This window comes from Falco punctatus (genome assembly GCF_963210335.1).
Source record: "Falco punctatus genome assembly, chromosome: Z".
Taxonomy (NCBI): Eukaryota; Metazoa; Chordata; class Aves; order Falconiformes; family Falconidae; genus Falco; species Falco punctatus.
The window spans coordinates 29,945,562-29,960,461 of NC_137586.1; the positions used below are offsets into that span (position 1 = coordinate 29,945,562).

Here is a 14,900-nt window from a genome sequence, read left to right on the forward strand (position 1 = left end):
TGTTGTGTAAAAAATATATTTTCAATTAGGTATCTTCCTGATGGGTGTGGAAAGAACATCTGACATCATAATCTAAAGCATCAGCCTTGAGGCTATGATGCTACAAAAAATGTGTACTTGCAACCGATGAAATTATTTCACTAGCCTGTTATATTCCAGTCAGATGTATTTAAAAGATGAATTCTCCGCTTGGCTGAGTATAGCAATATGCTCTCAAAACTCTTTCATTATATCTCAAATCTAACGTGTATGGAAGCACAGCTGTAATGCAGCAATTCTTCCTGTGGAACTATTCATGGACTTCTTGAATTCATGTAGCTTTAATATGATGGCTTAGTTGCCATTAGGCAAAACATTGGGATAGGAGTGGAATGGCAGCTTTATCCTTCATAGACACCTTGAGGCTGAGCAGTTGAGCACTACAGAAGCATTTCCAGTTCAGAGATCTGACAGACTAGCCCTTGACAGCTTAAAATATTTCGGGGAATATCTTCTCCAGAATTAGAAGTCATCTGACCTCATTTTACTCTGTCGCTTTAATGAATGGCAGGAAAAGGAGTATGATCCTACAAAAATTTGTTTCTACTTTGGTGTAACCCACATCTAACGTAGAGTCCTATAACGCAAGACCAGAAGAGTAGTACCTGCAAGACACACATGTTACATCCACACTAACAAGAGCATTTTCTTCTGCAAGGCCATGGCTGTACCTTGCCCCTTTCATATTCCTTTCACTTTTCTATTTGTCTCGGATTTAGAAATTGTGCTTCAAAGTACATCAGGAGTACATACCAGCTGCTGTAAATACCTTCTTCTTACCATGGCACTGTATGTTACAACCACCTTTCTCCTTTCACACAGCACAGCAAATCTCAGTAACAAGTCAGATGAGTTAGTTGCAAGTGTAATAGTAAGCTTCAGTGCATCTTTGGGGCACTGAAACTAAACTTAACTGATATTAAGTATCATGGAAAAATAAAAAATGCTACTATTTCAAGCAGCTGTTTAAGAAAGAAGGAAAAGCTTATGACCTCATCTTCTTTGAACATGTCTTCAAAAAGGCTTGTTTTTCTGCAGTGTTTGGTCTTAAGATAGTGTTGTAATGGAACCAGCCACATGGGAATGATGTAGCAAACTCAACCATAATTACTGCAATTCAGGAGGGAGTCAGCCAGATTCTATTAGCAACCATTAGATAGCTTAAAGGAAAAGCAATAGTTCTCTCCCCTGTCCCAAATCTTCCAGAAAAGCCAAGTTCATTTAGGGGCTCCAGGCAAACAGGAAGAAAGTATGTGAAGCTAATATTCTAGATTATCTCTCTCTCTCTCTGAAACCTCAGTGTTCTGGGAAGTATCTTCTTCCCTAGTAGCAATAGATCCTTCTACTAAAATAAACCATATGGTTATAAAATTGATCGTCCAAGCAGGACTTACCAGGAGTGCTAGCAGGTTGCTGTTGGCCTATGTCAACAAAAGGTTGTGCCATTTTTTTTTATCTTTTGCCCACACCAGTAAGTCTTGAATACAGGAGAATATAAAATCACTGCTCCAAATGTCAGAGTTGATATATAGGCAGAAATTCTCCTGTGCTTCAGTGGAGAAACCAAAGTACTTCAACTGACTGTAAAATGGGCATTTGATTGTAGGCTTTTAGTCCAGGACAAGTTAATATCAAATTCCATCTTTTGTTCATGAAATTCAAGGAGTTTAACTGAAGGAAGGGGAACAACAATTCATCACCATCTTTCCACACCAAGTGTCAGTTAGGATCCACCAACCGGCATGACCAAAAGCCCTTCCAGCACACCATACCCCAGAGAACAAAAAGAAAGGCCTTCTGAATCCATGTTGCTATAAGGATATGTCCTCTACTTCCATTTAAGCTGATGGCAGGACTTCCACTCTGATTATTGTGAAGAGGTTTAGATACCACCTGGGAAAATCTCCCTGACCAGTGGGAGTCACCAGTGGGTGCTGAGCAGCTCCTATTCCCCACGTGAGGACTGCACTGCACACCACATCATAAACCAAGAGTTGAAAACAACTCAGTGGCTCATGCAGTTTCCAAATACAGAACTATTTTAAATCTGGCTTGTACATCTGCCAGAAGTTCAATTCACTAGTTCACACCACGCTGTCTTTTAGAGTGCTAGCAATGTCTGGTAGTTATGTGGTTGAAATCAGTGAAAACCACAAAAGACCTATGCCAAATGCATGACTTGATACCACTGCTTGTCAGACAAGGGCATCCAAAAGGAGAAATTCTGTACCAAAGCCACTTCACATAGATTCCTAGCTTCTGTCACAGGCTGTAGTTTAACATAGTCTGAAATCAGGAATGCTGGCACACAGCTTTTCTTTAGTCAGTATTCTGTGATACCTGACATTGGATCATCCTACACCTCTGCCCAGTGTTGTCTGGACCCATCAGAATGTGTACAGACAGACTGACACTGACGGACAGGGGACTTAATCTCTAAGCATTCAAGTCTCATTTATATGCCAGAGTCTTTCAGCCTAATTTCACTTTTCAGTGTGGTCTGTTTCTGTTGAAGGTTTAAATATAAGGAAGTTCTAGAGTACCTTCCCTCCGTCTAACAGGCATTAGCAAGAAGCATGGCACATTACAGGGTGTCTGTCCACGTAGTACAACTGATTTGCCTCATTCTGTCATGAGACTGCTCCTGACATTTACACAAAAAAAGTCTTTTGCTCACTGCTCAACAGTGCAAGTGCCATAGATGTAAATGAGATTTTGCTGAGACAGTGTATTGATGGTTTATCCAGTCCTGTGGCTTTGTAATATATGGATTTAATCCAGAAACCTTGTTTCTAGGCTTAAGTTTCATATCATAACAGATGTTCCAGGCAGTTCAAAGTTTCAGCTCTTGTTCACTAGTTCCTGGTACAAGCTCAATCCATCTCAACAAGAAATTTGTTATTCTTCATATATAATCTGGGGGAAAAAAGATGTTTGAACTTCTCAGCTTTTAACACCTTTTTTAGAAAGAGCGTGTTTAGCTATTTAAAGACTGTTAGTAAATGTAGCTTGATTGCCAGGAAACCACTTATTGCATTAAAATGCTAAACAACATCCACAGGCTGCTTTTAGTGTCTAATCCACAATTTCTATTATTTAATGTCTGCGTTAGCATACCCATCAGGCACTGATCTCATCCATTGTCAAAAACAGTGAAGCTTAGCTTGTTCTTGGATGAGTTATTCTCCAGGAGAACAAAATACAGGACTTTACAAAACTTCAGTCTCTCAGGAGATGGCATTCTATTATGAAAGGCTATTTTATTATTAAATGTAGTAAGTCTATGAGTAATGAACCTCTTGGCATGAGCAAATATGAAATAGTCTTGTTTATGAACAAGATAACACACTGATAATTAAATACATGCTTAGAAAACATTCCACCACCTATATGAGCAAGTACTGTCTGAGGCCCATAGAATGGAAACTGATATGGTCCTGATAGGTGGGGAGTTAATATTTAGGGAAGAAATCCTCACGGTTTGAGCTATGCAGTAATAATGCTTCCCAGGAGGTTGGTGGCAAGCACATAGAAAGCAGTATTCTGCTGATCAGAGTTTCCTCTGCCTCGTTATCACCCTCTTATTTCATGTTAGCTGAACTGTAGCTTATCTAAGCCAATCTTTGTCAGACTGACACATTCAAGAGAAAACATCTTAACCAGGTTAGAGACTGAACAGAAAAAAAACACCCTGCTGCTTCTCTTGCTCTGTTTTTAGGTGTCATGCCACAACCTTAGATCCAATCATTACTTGCTTTAGCTTGCTCTGAAACCAGGTCATTGGTGTATGCCACAATAAAATGAAGCCTAGATGGATAGGACATGTAGACATACTTACGTTGGTTGTTTATATTTTGTATGTTAGAAAAGATTAGTCTTTTAATATGGGAATTCACTCTTCATGGAGAATAGTAAAAGTCCTAGTAAACAAGTTTTGACAAGGAAGAGTCACAGTATTTAGGTATGATCAGGATTATTATCAACATTTTTGAACAGAGGTAAAGTTCAAAGTTCCTCATGAAGTTAAGTCCTAATATCTCCTGCTTTCTTAACTGTCTCAGGCTTTCTTACCTCTTTTGCTTTAAACAGCTGTCTTCAAAGCAGTTGCTGATTGGGTATGAGTCTTGCTTGCATTGCATTTGCAGGTGCATCCTTCTGGGTTTAATACACTACAAAAATTATCTCTGCAAACCCAAAGCAAGAAACAGCAGAGCACTGATTCAATTCTGTGTGCAGTTTCTCAGCAGTGCTCAGTGTCTGTGTCACGTATTTTCTTTTCAATATGACTTTCAATATGTTTTCAAAGTTTTAAGAAAGCAGTTACACTTTTAGTCCACAGAAGTTAGCTTTGTTCCAGGCACTGGCACTTTAAAAACATCATGCAACAGCCTAGGTGGAAGACAGAAGTTTTCAAAACTAAGCATGCATTATGTAGCATGAATATTAAAATTGATTTCGTGGCTGTACCTTAATATATTTATACAAAATGGCAGCATGTCCTTGAGATATTTTAGGAACATAAGATAAGGGCTTCATTGCCCACATTACTCTTCAAGCACAGAAATATTACACATTTTAGATTTGATATGTAATGCTAGGTTTTCTGTGGTAAGAAGATGACAGCAGGGCTAGAAGCCATATGCAGAGGTCAGCCCACTGTTCCTGTCACTACAGTACAGTTTCTAGCAAGCAGCGTAACATGGAAGTGGAGGGAGTGACAAGTAGGTCCTGCATTCTGTGTGCAAGGCAGAGACGCAATGGTTTGTCAAAACTCACAGTCAGATAGTGCCAAAGCTGACCCCACACTCAAGCAGTCATAGCCCAGTACATAGCCACAAGACTCTTCCCATGAAAGGAAGAGCCACTAGGAAAACGCTTTCTTTTGGATCAGGGTGCAGGCTAGCACAGTCTTCAGAGAAACATGGTTGTGCATTTATAGGCAGTATGCTTCAAAGGCAATCCAACTAAAACTAGAAAATTAGAAAGGCAATTTACCCACCTGACTTAAAATACCTATTTTGTTCACTGCTGTCATTTAAACGCTTACATCCTTCCTGTCACTAACCACCTTCACAGCTATTATTTGGACAGCAGTAAACTTGAATTGCTCATCTGCCCCGTGCTCTTGTAGTGAAGGTCATTCTGCAGCTCAGAGTACTGTGCAAGGAAGGGCTAACAATATGCTCATCCTCCTCCTTCCCTCTCTGTAGGAAAGTTTATGGAGACAAAACCTAGTCATCTAAGACACTAGTTGTTTACGGTAGGGCAGACAAAGCGAAAGCAGTCTTCCTGATTCAGTGTTAAAAAAAAAAATAAAAAAAAATGTGGCTATCAAAGTCTATCAGAACTAACCTGATCTGACTCCCAACTGCAAATCACTGCATGAGAATGCCACATTTCAAAATTGGTGATTAAATCAAAGCTAGACTCCTGCCATATCCCATACTTTGTTAATTGAAGACTTTGCAGTATGCCTGCTCTTCAGTCTGGCACCCTGAGAGTCATCTTTGCTCTGGCTGTAAAAAGTACAGCATGCTAAATCTTGACACTAGCAATTGTCTGTACATTTAATGTTGCATGAGCTGCCAAGCAGCACAGATGAGTTTAGACCATGGAGGACTGAGTCCTGATACAATTATTTTAGTGGCAGTAGAACGGTGGGTTAAGTGTTTAAGGAGAAAGAGATAAGCTGGTGAATTATTCAGCATGTGCCTCCTCAAAGGTACCCTAAGATTATGGGTTGCTGACATATGGAATGGGTAGGAATGCATATAACACAAAATTAAATTGTTATGAACTCGGATGTTTGTGTAACCACTACGGTCTGCTCTGCTGGCAGGTAACAAGTACACCTGCCATGATTTTCAACATGTTCAAAAAAACACATTGTTCTGGACCATCAGAGTTCCTTGCAAGAGACACATTTACAAAGCAGGTGATTAACTGAGGTGTGCAGCCTGTAACATTTAAATTGCAGTTAAAGCAATTAGCTTTCCTAGATCAAGTACATTACAAGTCTCAGTTTATTTCCAGTCCTGATCTCACAAGTGATCTCTTGAAATTGCTTGGTTACATTTAAGAATAGTGTGTAGGTACCATGTAAAGGTAAATAGCCTATTCTGTTCCTGCTGAGCAGCTAGATGTGGATATACCAGATATCACTGGATATTTTTCTTTGATGCATAGGAACTGGTTTTAGGGCTCACTATAGTTCCATAAAAGATTTGCAATTTTTGCAGAGTTTTTGCACGTCACCTTCCAGTTTTCCCTTCCCATTATCTTTCTCCTTCCAGGCCTGTACACTATTGCATTTATTGTTATACAGCTGACAATACATACATCAAGGAGAATGCAGGACCTTATAAGATCCCCACCAGTGCAGCAGGGTTGGGGTGGGGGTGGGTGGGGCGAAGCTTTAAGCTTACAATCTTTCACTACATCTATGTTGAGTCCAATCAAAAAGAAAAAAGCCCTTATAATCTCTGCAGACTTTTGCCTTTCTTTTTTTTTTCCCATCAAACTAATGACCATGAACTGTCCTTTGACTCTTGCCATAGGAGGCTGGCCAGAGGACAGGTCTGTAAGAGCAATCCTTGGTTCTGCCTAGAGCAGGGGGGTTTAGAATTCAGAACCCAAGATGCTATTTTAAAAGCAAAATAAGTGCTGGAGGACAAACAAGGCATTTGTATGCGGCGTAGCATCTTCCTTTTATCTTAAAAAACCCAAGTATGCAAGCTTCTGTCTTATTGTGTACATGTATAATCCTACAAGCAGATCTGAAAATCTTTGGCTAAACTGATTTAATATGACAAGCTATAATGAGAAGAAGGGGGGAAGACCCATGGCAAGCAATTCCAGTGAATTTCAGCATGGTTTCTGAGCAAATGGAATACACTAACAATACTGGCTGGTTATGACAGATAGTGGTTTATATATCTAGAAATAAAGCCCGTTTGGATGACAGGGGGTTATTTTGGGCACCAGAATAAAGTACTGAAGTCTATCTTCTACAAAAAAACCCAAGAATTTCCTCACCTAAAACAACCTATAAAGCAGTGTGTGCACAACCCTAGAAATTACCCCTGAGCACAGCACTGTCCTGATGTTTATAAAGACAGGCAGGAGAGAGCATTAGCTTTTCTCCTGGCAGCAGTCTTTCCAGGCCAGGGCCATACAAGCACCACAGTTTTTCATAACAAGGTTAGACAAATTGCACCGTGACAGAAGTGCATGCTATGGACTAGAGGGTAAGGACACACATCCTGTTACATCTGCACAGAGGCTTTCAAAGGGCCAGATTAAGCAGAAAAGCCCTGTACACTGTGTAACACTTCAGCTGAAGCGGAGGCAATACCTGTTTTCTGAAGTAGGAGTCATCACCAGGAGATTAAATAACCAAGAGATGAGAGTGTATCAGGGACAGGATCTAATGATAAATCCCTTGTTCTAAGTCAAGGGCCTAGACCATGGTCTCTCCCCTTACCTACTGACCTCTGAACCAGCAAGGGCTGCCCACGTTTGGCTTTTCAGTTGGAGTGCACCAGAATTTGGATCAGGCAGCCGTGCAGGACAGACCTTGAAGCTGCCCAGGCAGTATTTCCTGCAGTTACAAAATGGTATGTAGACCTCCCTCCCACTTCCAAAACGGAAACACATAAATTGGTGAGGGGGGACCAAAATCTGCCACAGGCTTTCAAAGCTGGAGCTGAAGCTACACCCTTTCACTCTCACAACAGCAGCTTGTTTCAACGTGGGAAAAGCATGTGGGTACCTGCTTTTCCACAGACTTTCTGCTTTACTGCATAAATGACATGGGTCAGTGAACGTGCAGGTCAGCTCAGCATGTTCATACAGCTCCGCGCCCACCCAAGGGCCTTTGTCAGAGCTGAAATAACAAGGCTGAACATAAAAAGATGCAATATAAATGCAAAGTATGTGTGTCAGGAGTGGGTGGTAAAGATGGCAACAAAAGACATTTATCTAGAAATCCTTTTACAGACAAGATGCTGTTTCTTGGAATAACTAGTTTTTAATACAGCTTACCTACCACAGCAGATTCCCAAGAACACCCCTGGGGTAATATCTGCAGGCATAACGTTCTATACATTACTATTATTACCTTGGCAAAGATTATTACAGCAAAGATTGCTCCTGGCCCAACTGCAGAGAAGTTTCATTCTTTCCCCTGCAAAAAGTGCAGCATTTGGCTTGTTTTAGGACAAGGCAGCAAGAGCACTTCCACCTGCTAGAAGCCTAGTTTTAGCTTTGGAGAGCTGACCAGCTCTTAGAACACAGTATTTCCCCACACAAAATTAAAAGAAGCCATCCTGAACAATCAGCTGCCTTGAAACTAGGGAGCAAAATATTCTGATGAGAAGCTGTTTTGTCTTTAAAGTACTATCCAGGGAGATGAAGACAGGAATTCATTCCAGCCCTGTATGTAACGAAAATTTTCAAATTAATAGTCAATTGCTTTGGAATAAACCTGCCAAACTAGACAAAGTGCTTTTGTAGCAAAGATTACCCCAAGATTTACCTCCAAGAATTCCAGGGCTGTCCAGGCATGACAGGATTTCAAATGCTTCACACTCAGAAATGGCATGTGGCTTTCTAGGGTTACTGGAAAACATAGGGAGCAGAGTCTTGCATTCATCTAACTGATTCATGGCCAGGAAGGCTGGTTTTCACTGCTGTCCTCTGGCAAAAGCAAAGTCTTTGCGAGGTTACGTGCAGACTTACATATAGAACAGGCAAAATCAAGATCTTGCATGCAAGAAATGGTGTTATACTGCAGTAGTCAAGTAGAAAATCTCAACATGAGACCTTAAAGAGGGCAATGGTGAGGTTTTTTAGAATAAAACTGAAGCATAAGTGATTTTACTCTCATATCCATTTCCAGCAAAAAAAATGCAGTGCAGTGACTTGCCCAGCAGCCAGACACTGAAGTGCTTGTATCCCAGTGTCTGCAAATTACTCCTTAAAATGACATGGAGGGTGAGGGGTGGCCAGTATAGAGTCCTCCTCCTCCGTCCTGGATTTCCCTGAGTTTGGAAACCATGTAACAGTGTTTGGTCTGCTCTTCTGTACCCATTGCAAGCTGATTGTCTCTCCCACCTGTTCCATGTCTGTGGATCATTAGGATTTGCTCACCATTCTTCATATTTACCTGGTTTTTTATGGTTCCTCCTCTGTTTTCTGCCTTTTGATATGATCTTTAAATGGCTTGAGTCTTTATTCTAGCCCAGAAGTAGGGTCTTCCTTCTTTTAGGCTGTCCTTCCCACACTGTGTGCCCTGAGAAGGTGCACCTACTGCTGCTGGTGTGCCAATGACATGCTAATCTAGGTGCCATCAACCAACATATGCCATCAGTATAGCCCATTTCCTGCTGTTTGTTCCTGCTGTGTCCATTCCTGGGCCCATTCATGCCAGTCTTAAAATTTCTATTACAATACTCACACAGATTTGTCTCAATAGTGCTACCAACCTTAGGTCTTCTGGTTGTATGAGAGGGAAGAAAAAGATTTTTTTGCTTACTTAAGCGTTTTCAGCACCTGATTTTGGCATCCTCCAAAAAAAATTTTAAGCCTGACTGAAATTTGTGTCTTAATTCCCTGCTGTGTAGATGATGATCTGTTTATCTTCTATCTCTAGTCACTGTAAATGCTTCAGGACATGTATTGTCTGGGTAGCATGTGATCGGGTGCTGGGCACAAGGTGGCACTGATTTTAGCAGGTATGTCTCAGTGTTACAGACATAATGAACTCTTGCAGGTTGGCAAGGACACCTTTGGGGTGGGGATACACAAACCACACAGACCCAACAATTCTGTTTCAAAGGACTATTTCTACCATACATGTTTAGGTATGTAAATATCTGCAAACCATGATTACAAACACAGCTTGCTATCCTAGTATTTTTTCTTAAGTACAGAAGTAGCAATTACCAGCTTATGCAGTTCATTGCTTTTTTCGTGCCATTTCTCACTGTACGTGCAAGCTAGACTATTTGAAGCAGGGGGGAGGGGTTTCCTTTGCCCTTTTAGTTGAATGTATTGTCTATAAGGAATGTTTGAAACAAGAGACAGGTCGTCTTTATTCTCCTCACTGTACATTTCATTCCTGACCTAAATGAGCAGCTTTCAAAGCACCAGTGCAATTTTCTGTTCTCCATTCTCAAGCCTTGAAGTCTGCCTATGGGTTAATCTCCACGATGGTGGTTTTACTCACAAGCCATTTAGTCACAAGGAATAGGCTAACAGTATTTGATAATTTCTCTCTGGCTACTGAAAAGCCATCAGCAGGAATGACTTTCTACCACTGTCAATAGAGGCTGGATATGAACTGTTAGAAGTTGAGGTTGTCAGGTTCAATCCCTTCAGTCACTAGGTTCCATTAAACACAAGTTAGAGGCACCAGCACTCTGGTCACCAGAGATAGCTGACCGTCTGCTCCTTGCTGGTTTTCACCCACAGTTTAAGTGTAGAGGAGAGGAAGGGCGCAGAGAAAGGAGCAGCAAACAAAAGCAGCAAAGTAATGAAGAAGCTTGGGTTTTCTGTAGGATGCCTAAGATATTAAAAATTCCAATATTTCTCTGTATTCCTTAATTCTTAATGCATTTGACCATTTTTCTCCACTTGAAGCATTTCAGAGTTATTGCCCATTCCCTCTGCAATGCTCAGCTCTAACTTGAAAGTCTAGATATATGAACTGACATCATTTTATCTATGTACATAAATGGATGTGGATACAGTAGGAGTGAACCATTCCAACATATTAGCGTGAGGGCCTGCAAAAGCCATTCTGAGTGCCACACCTGCAACATTGATTGAGACCATTACTCCAGGATAAGTGTCTAATGCGCTGAGTCAAAGTGCCCAGAGAAGATCTTAATACACGAAGTCAATATCATAAAATTGTATTTGTTTATGCTGTCAAAATATCACTGTAGAAAAATTCAGAAGTGTTAGAATCAGAGTCCTTAAGGTGCAGAGGATAACTAGGCACTTGAACAGGGAACTGAATACTTGCTGACTCACCATGCTGTTGAACTTCTCTACCTTAATTTGAATTAAATTTATAGCTCCATATCAGGTATTTACTACAATGCACCAACACAGGAACACTGCTTTTATGCAGCCAGAAGTAAACACTGAGAATCTTACTCTTGTTTTGTTCTACTTAAAATTTTTCACAGAAGCTCAGACTTTGATTAGCATTTGCATGCAGGAGACTCTGTAGCTGTACTGAAGTTCTACAGCTTAGCATGCTCTTATTGAATCTTTCAGGAAGAGACTCTAGCTCGTATCTGTATGAGTAAGTAGATAAAAAATACAAATGCCAGGAAACAGTGATGAAGAGTGCACAAAAGCATCAACATGGATTGCTTATCTTCTTTTTAATACCTGGAGTCATATCCAGCCTGAGGTTATGATAATTAACTATTGGAAGATCTGAAAGCAAGCTATCTGAGTGACTTTATGCACATATAGCATATTCGAAGTGTCAGTATAAGGTATGGAGATTCTGTGTAGTATTTATAGTTATTCTAAATCATAGGATTTTCTTAACAGACTTGTAGAGGTGCATGCATTCATCTTAACATGAGAATTAAATTTCTTTGCAAAGTTATCATGCAAAGCTAGTTTCACATGTAAAGTTGACTTGGTATATAACCCCATGTTCAGAGGTATCCCAATTCCTGTCTTGTTTATCTAATTGCAGTCATAATGTTGATATGTTGACAATATTTGCATAGAAGAATGTGCAAAAATCACAGTTTTTGAAGAAAACTCAGCCATGCTGTCCTATATTCAGAACAATTTCCATGCTGTTATTGCCATAGAAATTTGTTTCATTTTCTCTATGTTTCATTGAATCCACATTATCTTAGGGAAAATTCAGCTGGTCCAGTTAGGGTTTGCTCATTTTAATTTGCAAGAACTATTACTTTTTTCAAGTGAAACTGTTCTGTAGAGCCATCAGTGGTCTGTTTATTTAAGATCTATAGAAGCAATATGTAATACAATTGTTCTAAAGAAAAACAATTTTATGTTTTCTCAGGTATTCCAGGATTGATTATCCATGAATACTAAGGTGCCCTTACACTGCCTGAAACAATTCAAGAATCCTGCAAAGACATTGGGAATTAGGTCCATGTATATTTTGTTTTTTTCCAGCCATACCAGCACAGAATTATGGATTGTCAGTTTAGTATATTTGAGTGTTTCTCTCTGTGATGAAGTGACCCAGCAGTGCAGCTGAAACAGAGCAGGTTCTTCTAAGCATTTGCTACATATTGACAAGCCTATTGGAAAAAAAAAAAGTTGCTTTTGAGTGATTTTTATCATCATTGCTTACTCTACCAATATATTTGGATACCTGTTACCAGGGAGAACAAGATTCAGCCCATTTTGCAGAGATCATCTACAGTATCTGACAGGGTGCTTGCCCAGTGGCAGTTGCTGGTCATGCATTTTTCAGTACTTGTTCCATTTGATCAAATTCATTTCAACCTCTCTTTACATGAATCAGTTGAGTTGATCTTTCTTGATAAATATGCACAGGAGTACAGTATGCTTTTGCTAGCTCAGTTCAACCTTCTAAATTGTGTCAGAAATGCATCCATCTCCTGTACCACCATTTTTACAGATAAAAAATCAGAGAAATTGAATGTTAAACACTTGAATCAATGCTATTATTGTCTCCCAAGCTGCTCAGAGGTAACATGGCTTTAATAGCAAAAGTTCTCTCAGCATGGTTTCAAATGAAAAAAATTACATCCTATGCTGTTCAGTGCTAGGATGTCTCAACATCTACTACCTACACACTTGAGTTCAGTAGTTTCACTGTATTTTGATGAGGCACTGTACTTACACCTGCCCCCAGGTGTAAACAGGAAAGGAACATTACACAGCATACGCACAATACATATAAATTGTTCCTATTCCTTCTTTATCTCAAGTTTTCACCCTGGGCCATTTTCAAGGTCCTATTTTTCTCTCTTTAATGCTTTTGTTACTGTTAATGAGGACAACTTCTTTTAAAGGAGGATTATAGAAAGGGGTAAGTCTTAATGTATTTTATAGTCAAAAGTGTGCTTATCAGATCCAGTTTTCTGTTTCATGGGAAATCTGCTCTGGAATGCCTTACAGAATCTTTCAGCAGAGACAGTAAAAGGCACCAGATATAAAAATCTAATGCCATTTTATAATCCAATATTTTTGGCACTGACTTGTATAATCTACTTTACGGCTATTTTAGAGTTAAGTGTAAAAAAAAAAACCCTGAATCTCCTTGTTATACTTTGCCTTCCTGAAGATGATTTAATAAGCCTACCCTTTCTATTAATTTACAGGAACACAAGTGACATTTATCAGCTTGATACTTAACCTGCATCATTGTAAAATTTGGTGGTTGTATTAATTCCACGAGATGTTAAGTGTTCTTGTCTTGCTACAGAGATGATCTCATTAGTAAGCAAAGGCCTGGCCAAAGGGGTGATCTCTGCACAAGTCATCACTGGCAGCTCCAGCTTCCTGGCAACCCTGATTGCTCAGATCAGAAAACAGAACACACCTTAGTGCCAAAACGCAGCTTTAACACTCGTGCTTCACTCCAGCACAAGTTATGCTTTAAGGCTAAAATATACTTGTGTGCAAAGACCCAGCACAAGGTTCATAAGCCACTTACATCTTCAAAGCGACTTGAGAAGATCCCTGGCCTTGTGGAGTCTCTTTCTGCAGGCAGAAGTATGGTAAGCACTGAACAGTGTAGCAAAATGATAGTCTGCAAGTTACTTTGATTTTCCTTCTGTCTTCCATCTTCATGAAATTCACAGCATTTTCCTTTAAAATCTGTCTCCCTCTAGCAAACTGTTTGGGGATCACTAAAAATTGTGTTGTCACAATTGGATGCATATTCTATTGAACAATGTGTGTGAAGAACTCACATTTCTTTATCATAGCAGTGGGGTGTAGTGGGGAACAGAACACTTCTTGGTAGAACAGTACTTCCTCTTAACTCCCCAGCAGCAGATTTGGTGCTCCTAAACTTTAAGAACTCCTGTCATTTGACAGTGCAAATGCATCAGCACATACATTCCTCTATTCCCCACCATGCCAAAACTCACTCTTCCCAAACCACCTCCTTCCAACACTAGGATTCGTTTTTCTTTGAGCTTTCTAGCTTCTCCTAACTCACTCCTATCCCATTCAGTCTTCTATCCCCAAGCTAATGTCTAATAGACATTTAGCTCACTATCTCCTTTCCTTGTCTCATCTCTCTAGTTTACGTGTTATTCTCCCTACACAAGTTCCATTCTCACTGCTAATCTCTCCTTCCATTATCACATCAGCTTGTTTCACACCCTTCACTTCCACAACCACCTCCCAGCGTGTGGTCCCCAGACCAAGGAACCCACTCACCATTTACACCTGTCACCCTCAGGTTTCCTTTGCCCTTCTGTAACATACTCTGAACGTGCATGCAGCACATCCACACACAAAAAAAATCACACACACAATCAAAATTGGCCTCATTCATAGGGGAGATATATTATAAAAGATAGAACAAGGTATGGGGAACATTGACTGTTTCAGAAATCTTCCTACTGGGATCCAGCAGGTACCTCCAGTTAAACCTGTAGAGAGACTCAAGAGCAGGTTTTAATCAATGTATATATAAGAAACTCTGTGCAACAGTGTTGTAAGTGCAATAGACGCAATTAAAACAAGAAAAGAAATAATCTTACTAAACATACAGTTTCAGGTTTCTTTTGGTTGGTATTCCATTACATCAAAAGCCATCAAATCAATGGGATCATGCTGTATAATAACTTTATCAACAATCTGGATGAGGGCAT

The 14,900-nt window shown here is 40.0% G+C and overlaps 1 long non-coding RNA gene across 1 annotated transcript in view; it reads right to left on the reverse strand.

Annotated features, from left to right (window-relative positions):
• LOC308056312 overlaps positions 1-14,900 on the reverse strand; it is an 81,769-nt gene that overhangs the window by 26,774 nt on the left and 40,095 nt on the right. Inside the window, exon 4 of the long non-coding RNA XR_013924770.1 lies at positions 1-14,678. This exon is cut by the window's left edge and continues 26,774 nt beyond it. This is a non-coding gene — a long non-coding RNA (uncharacterized lncRNA). The remainder of the gene's footprint in view (positions 14,679-14,900) is intronic.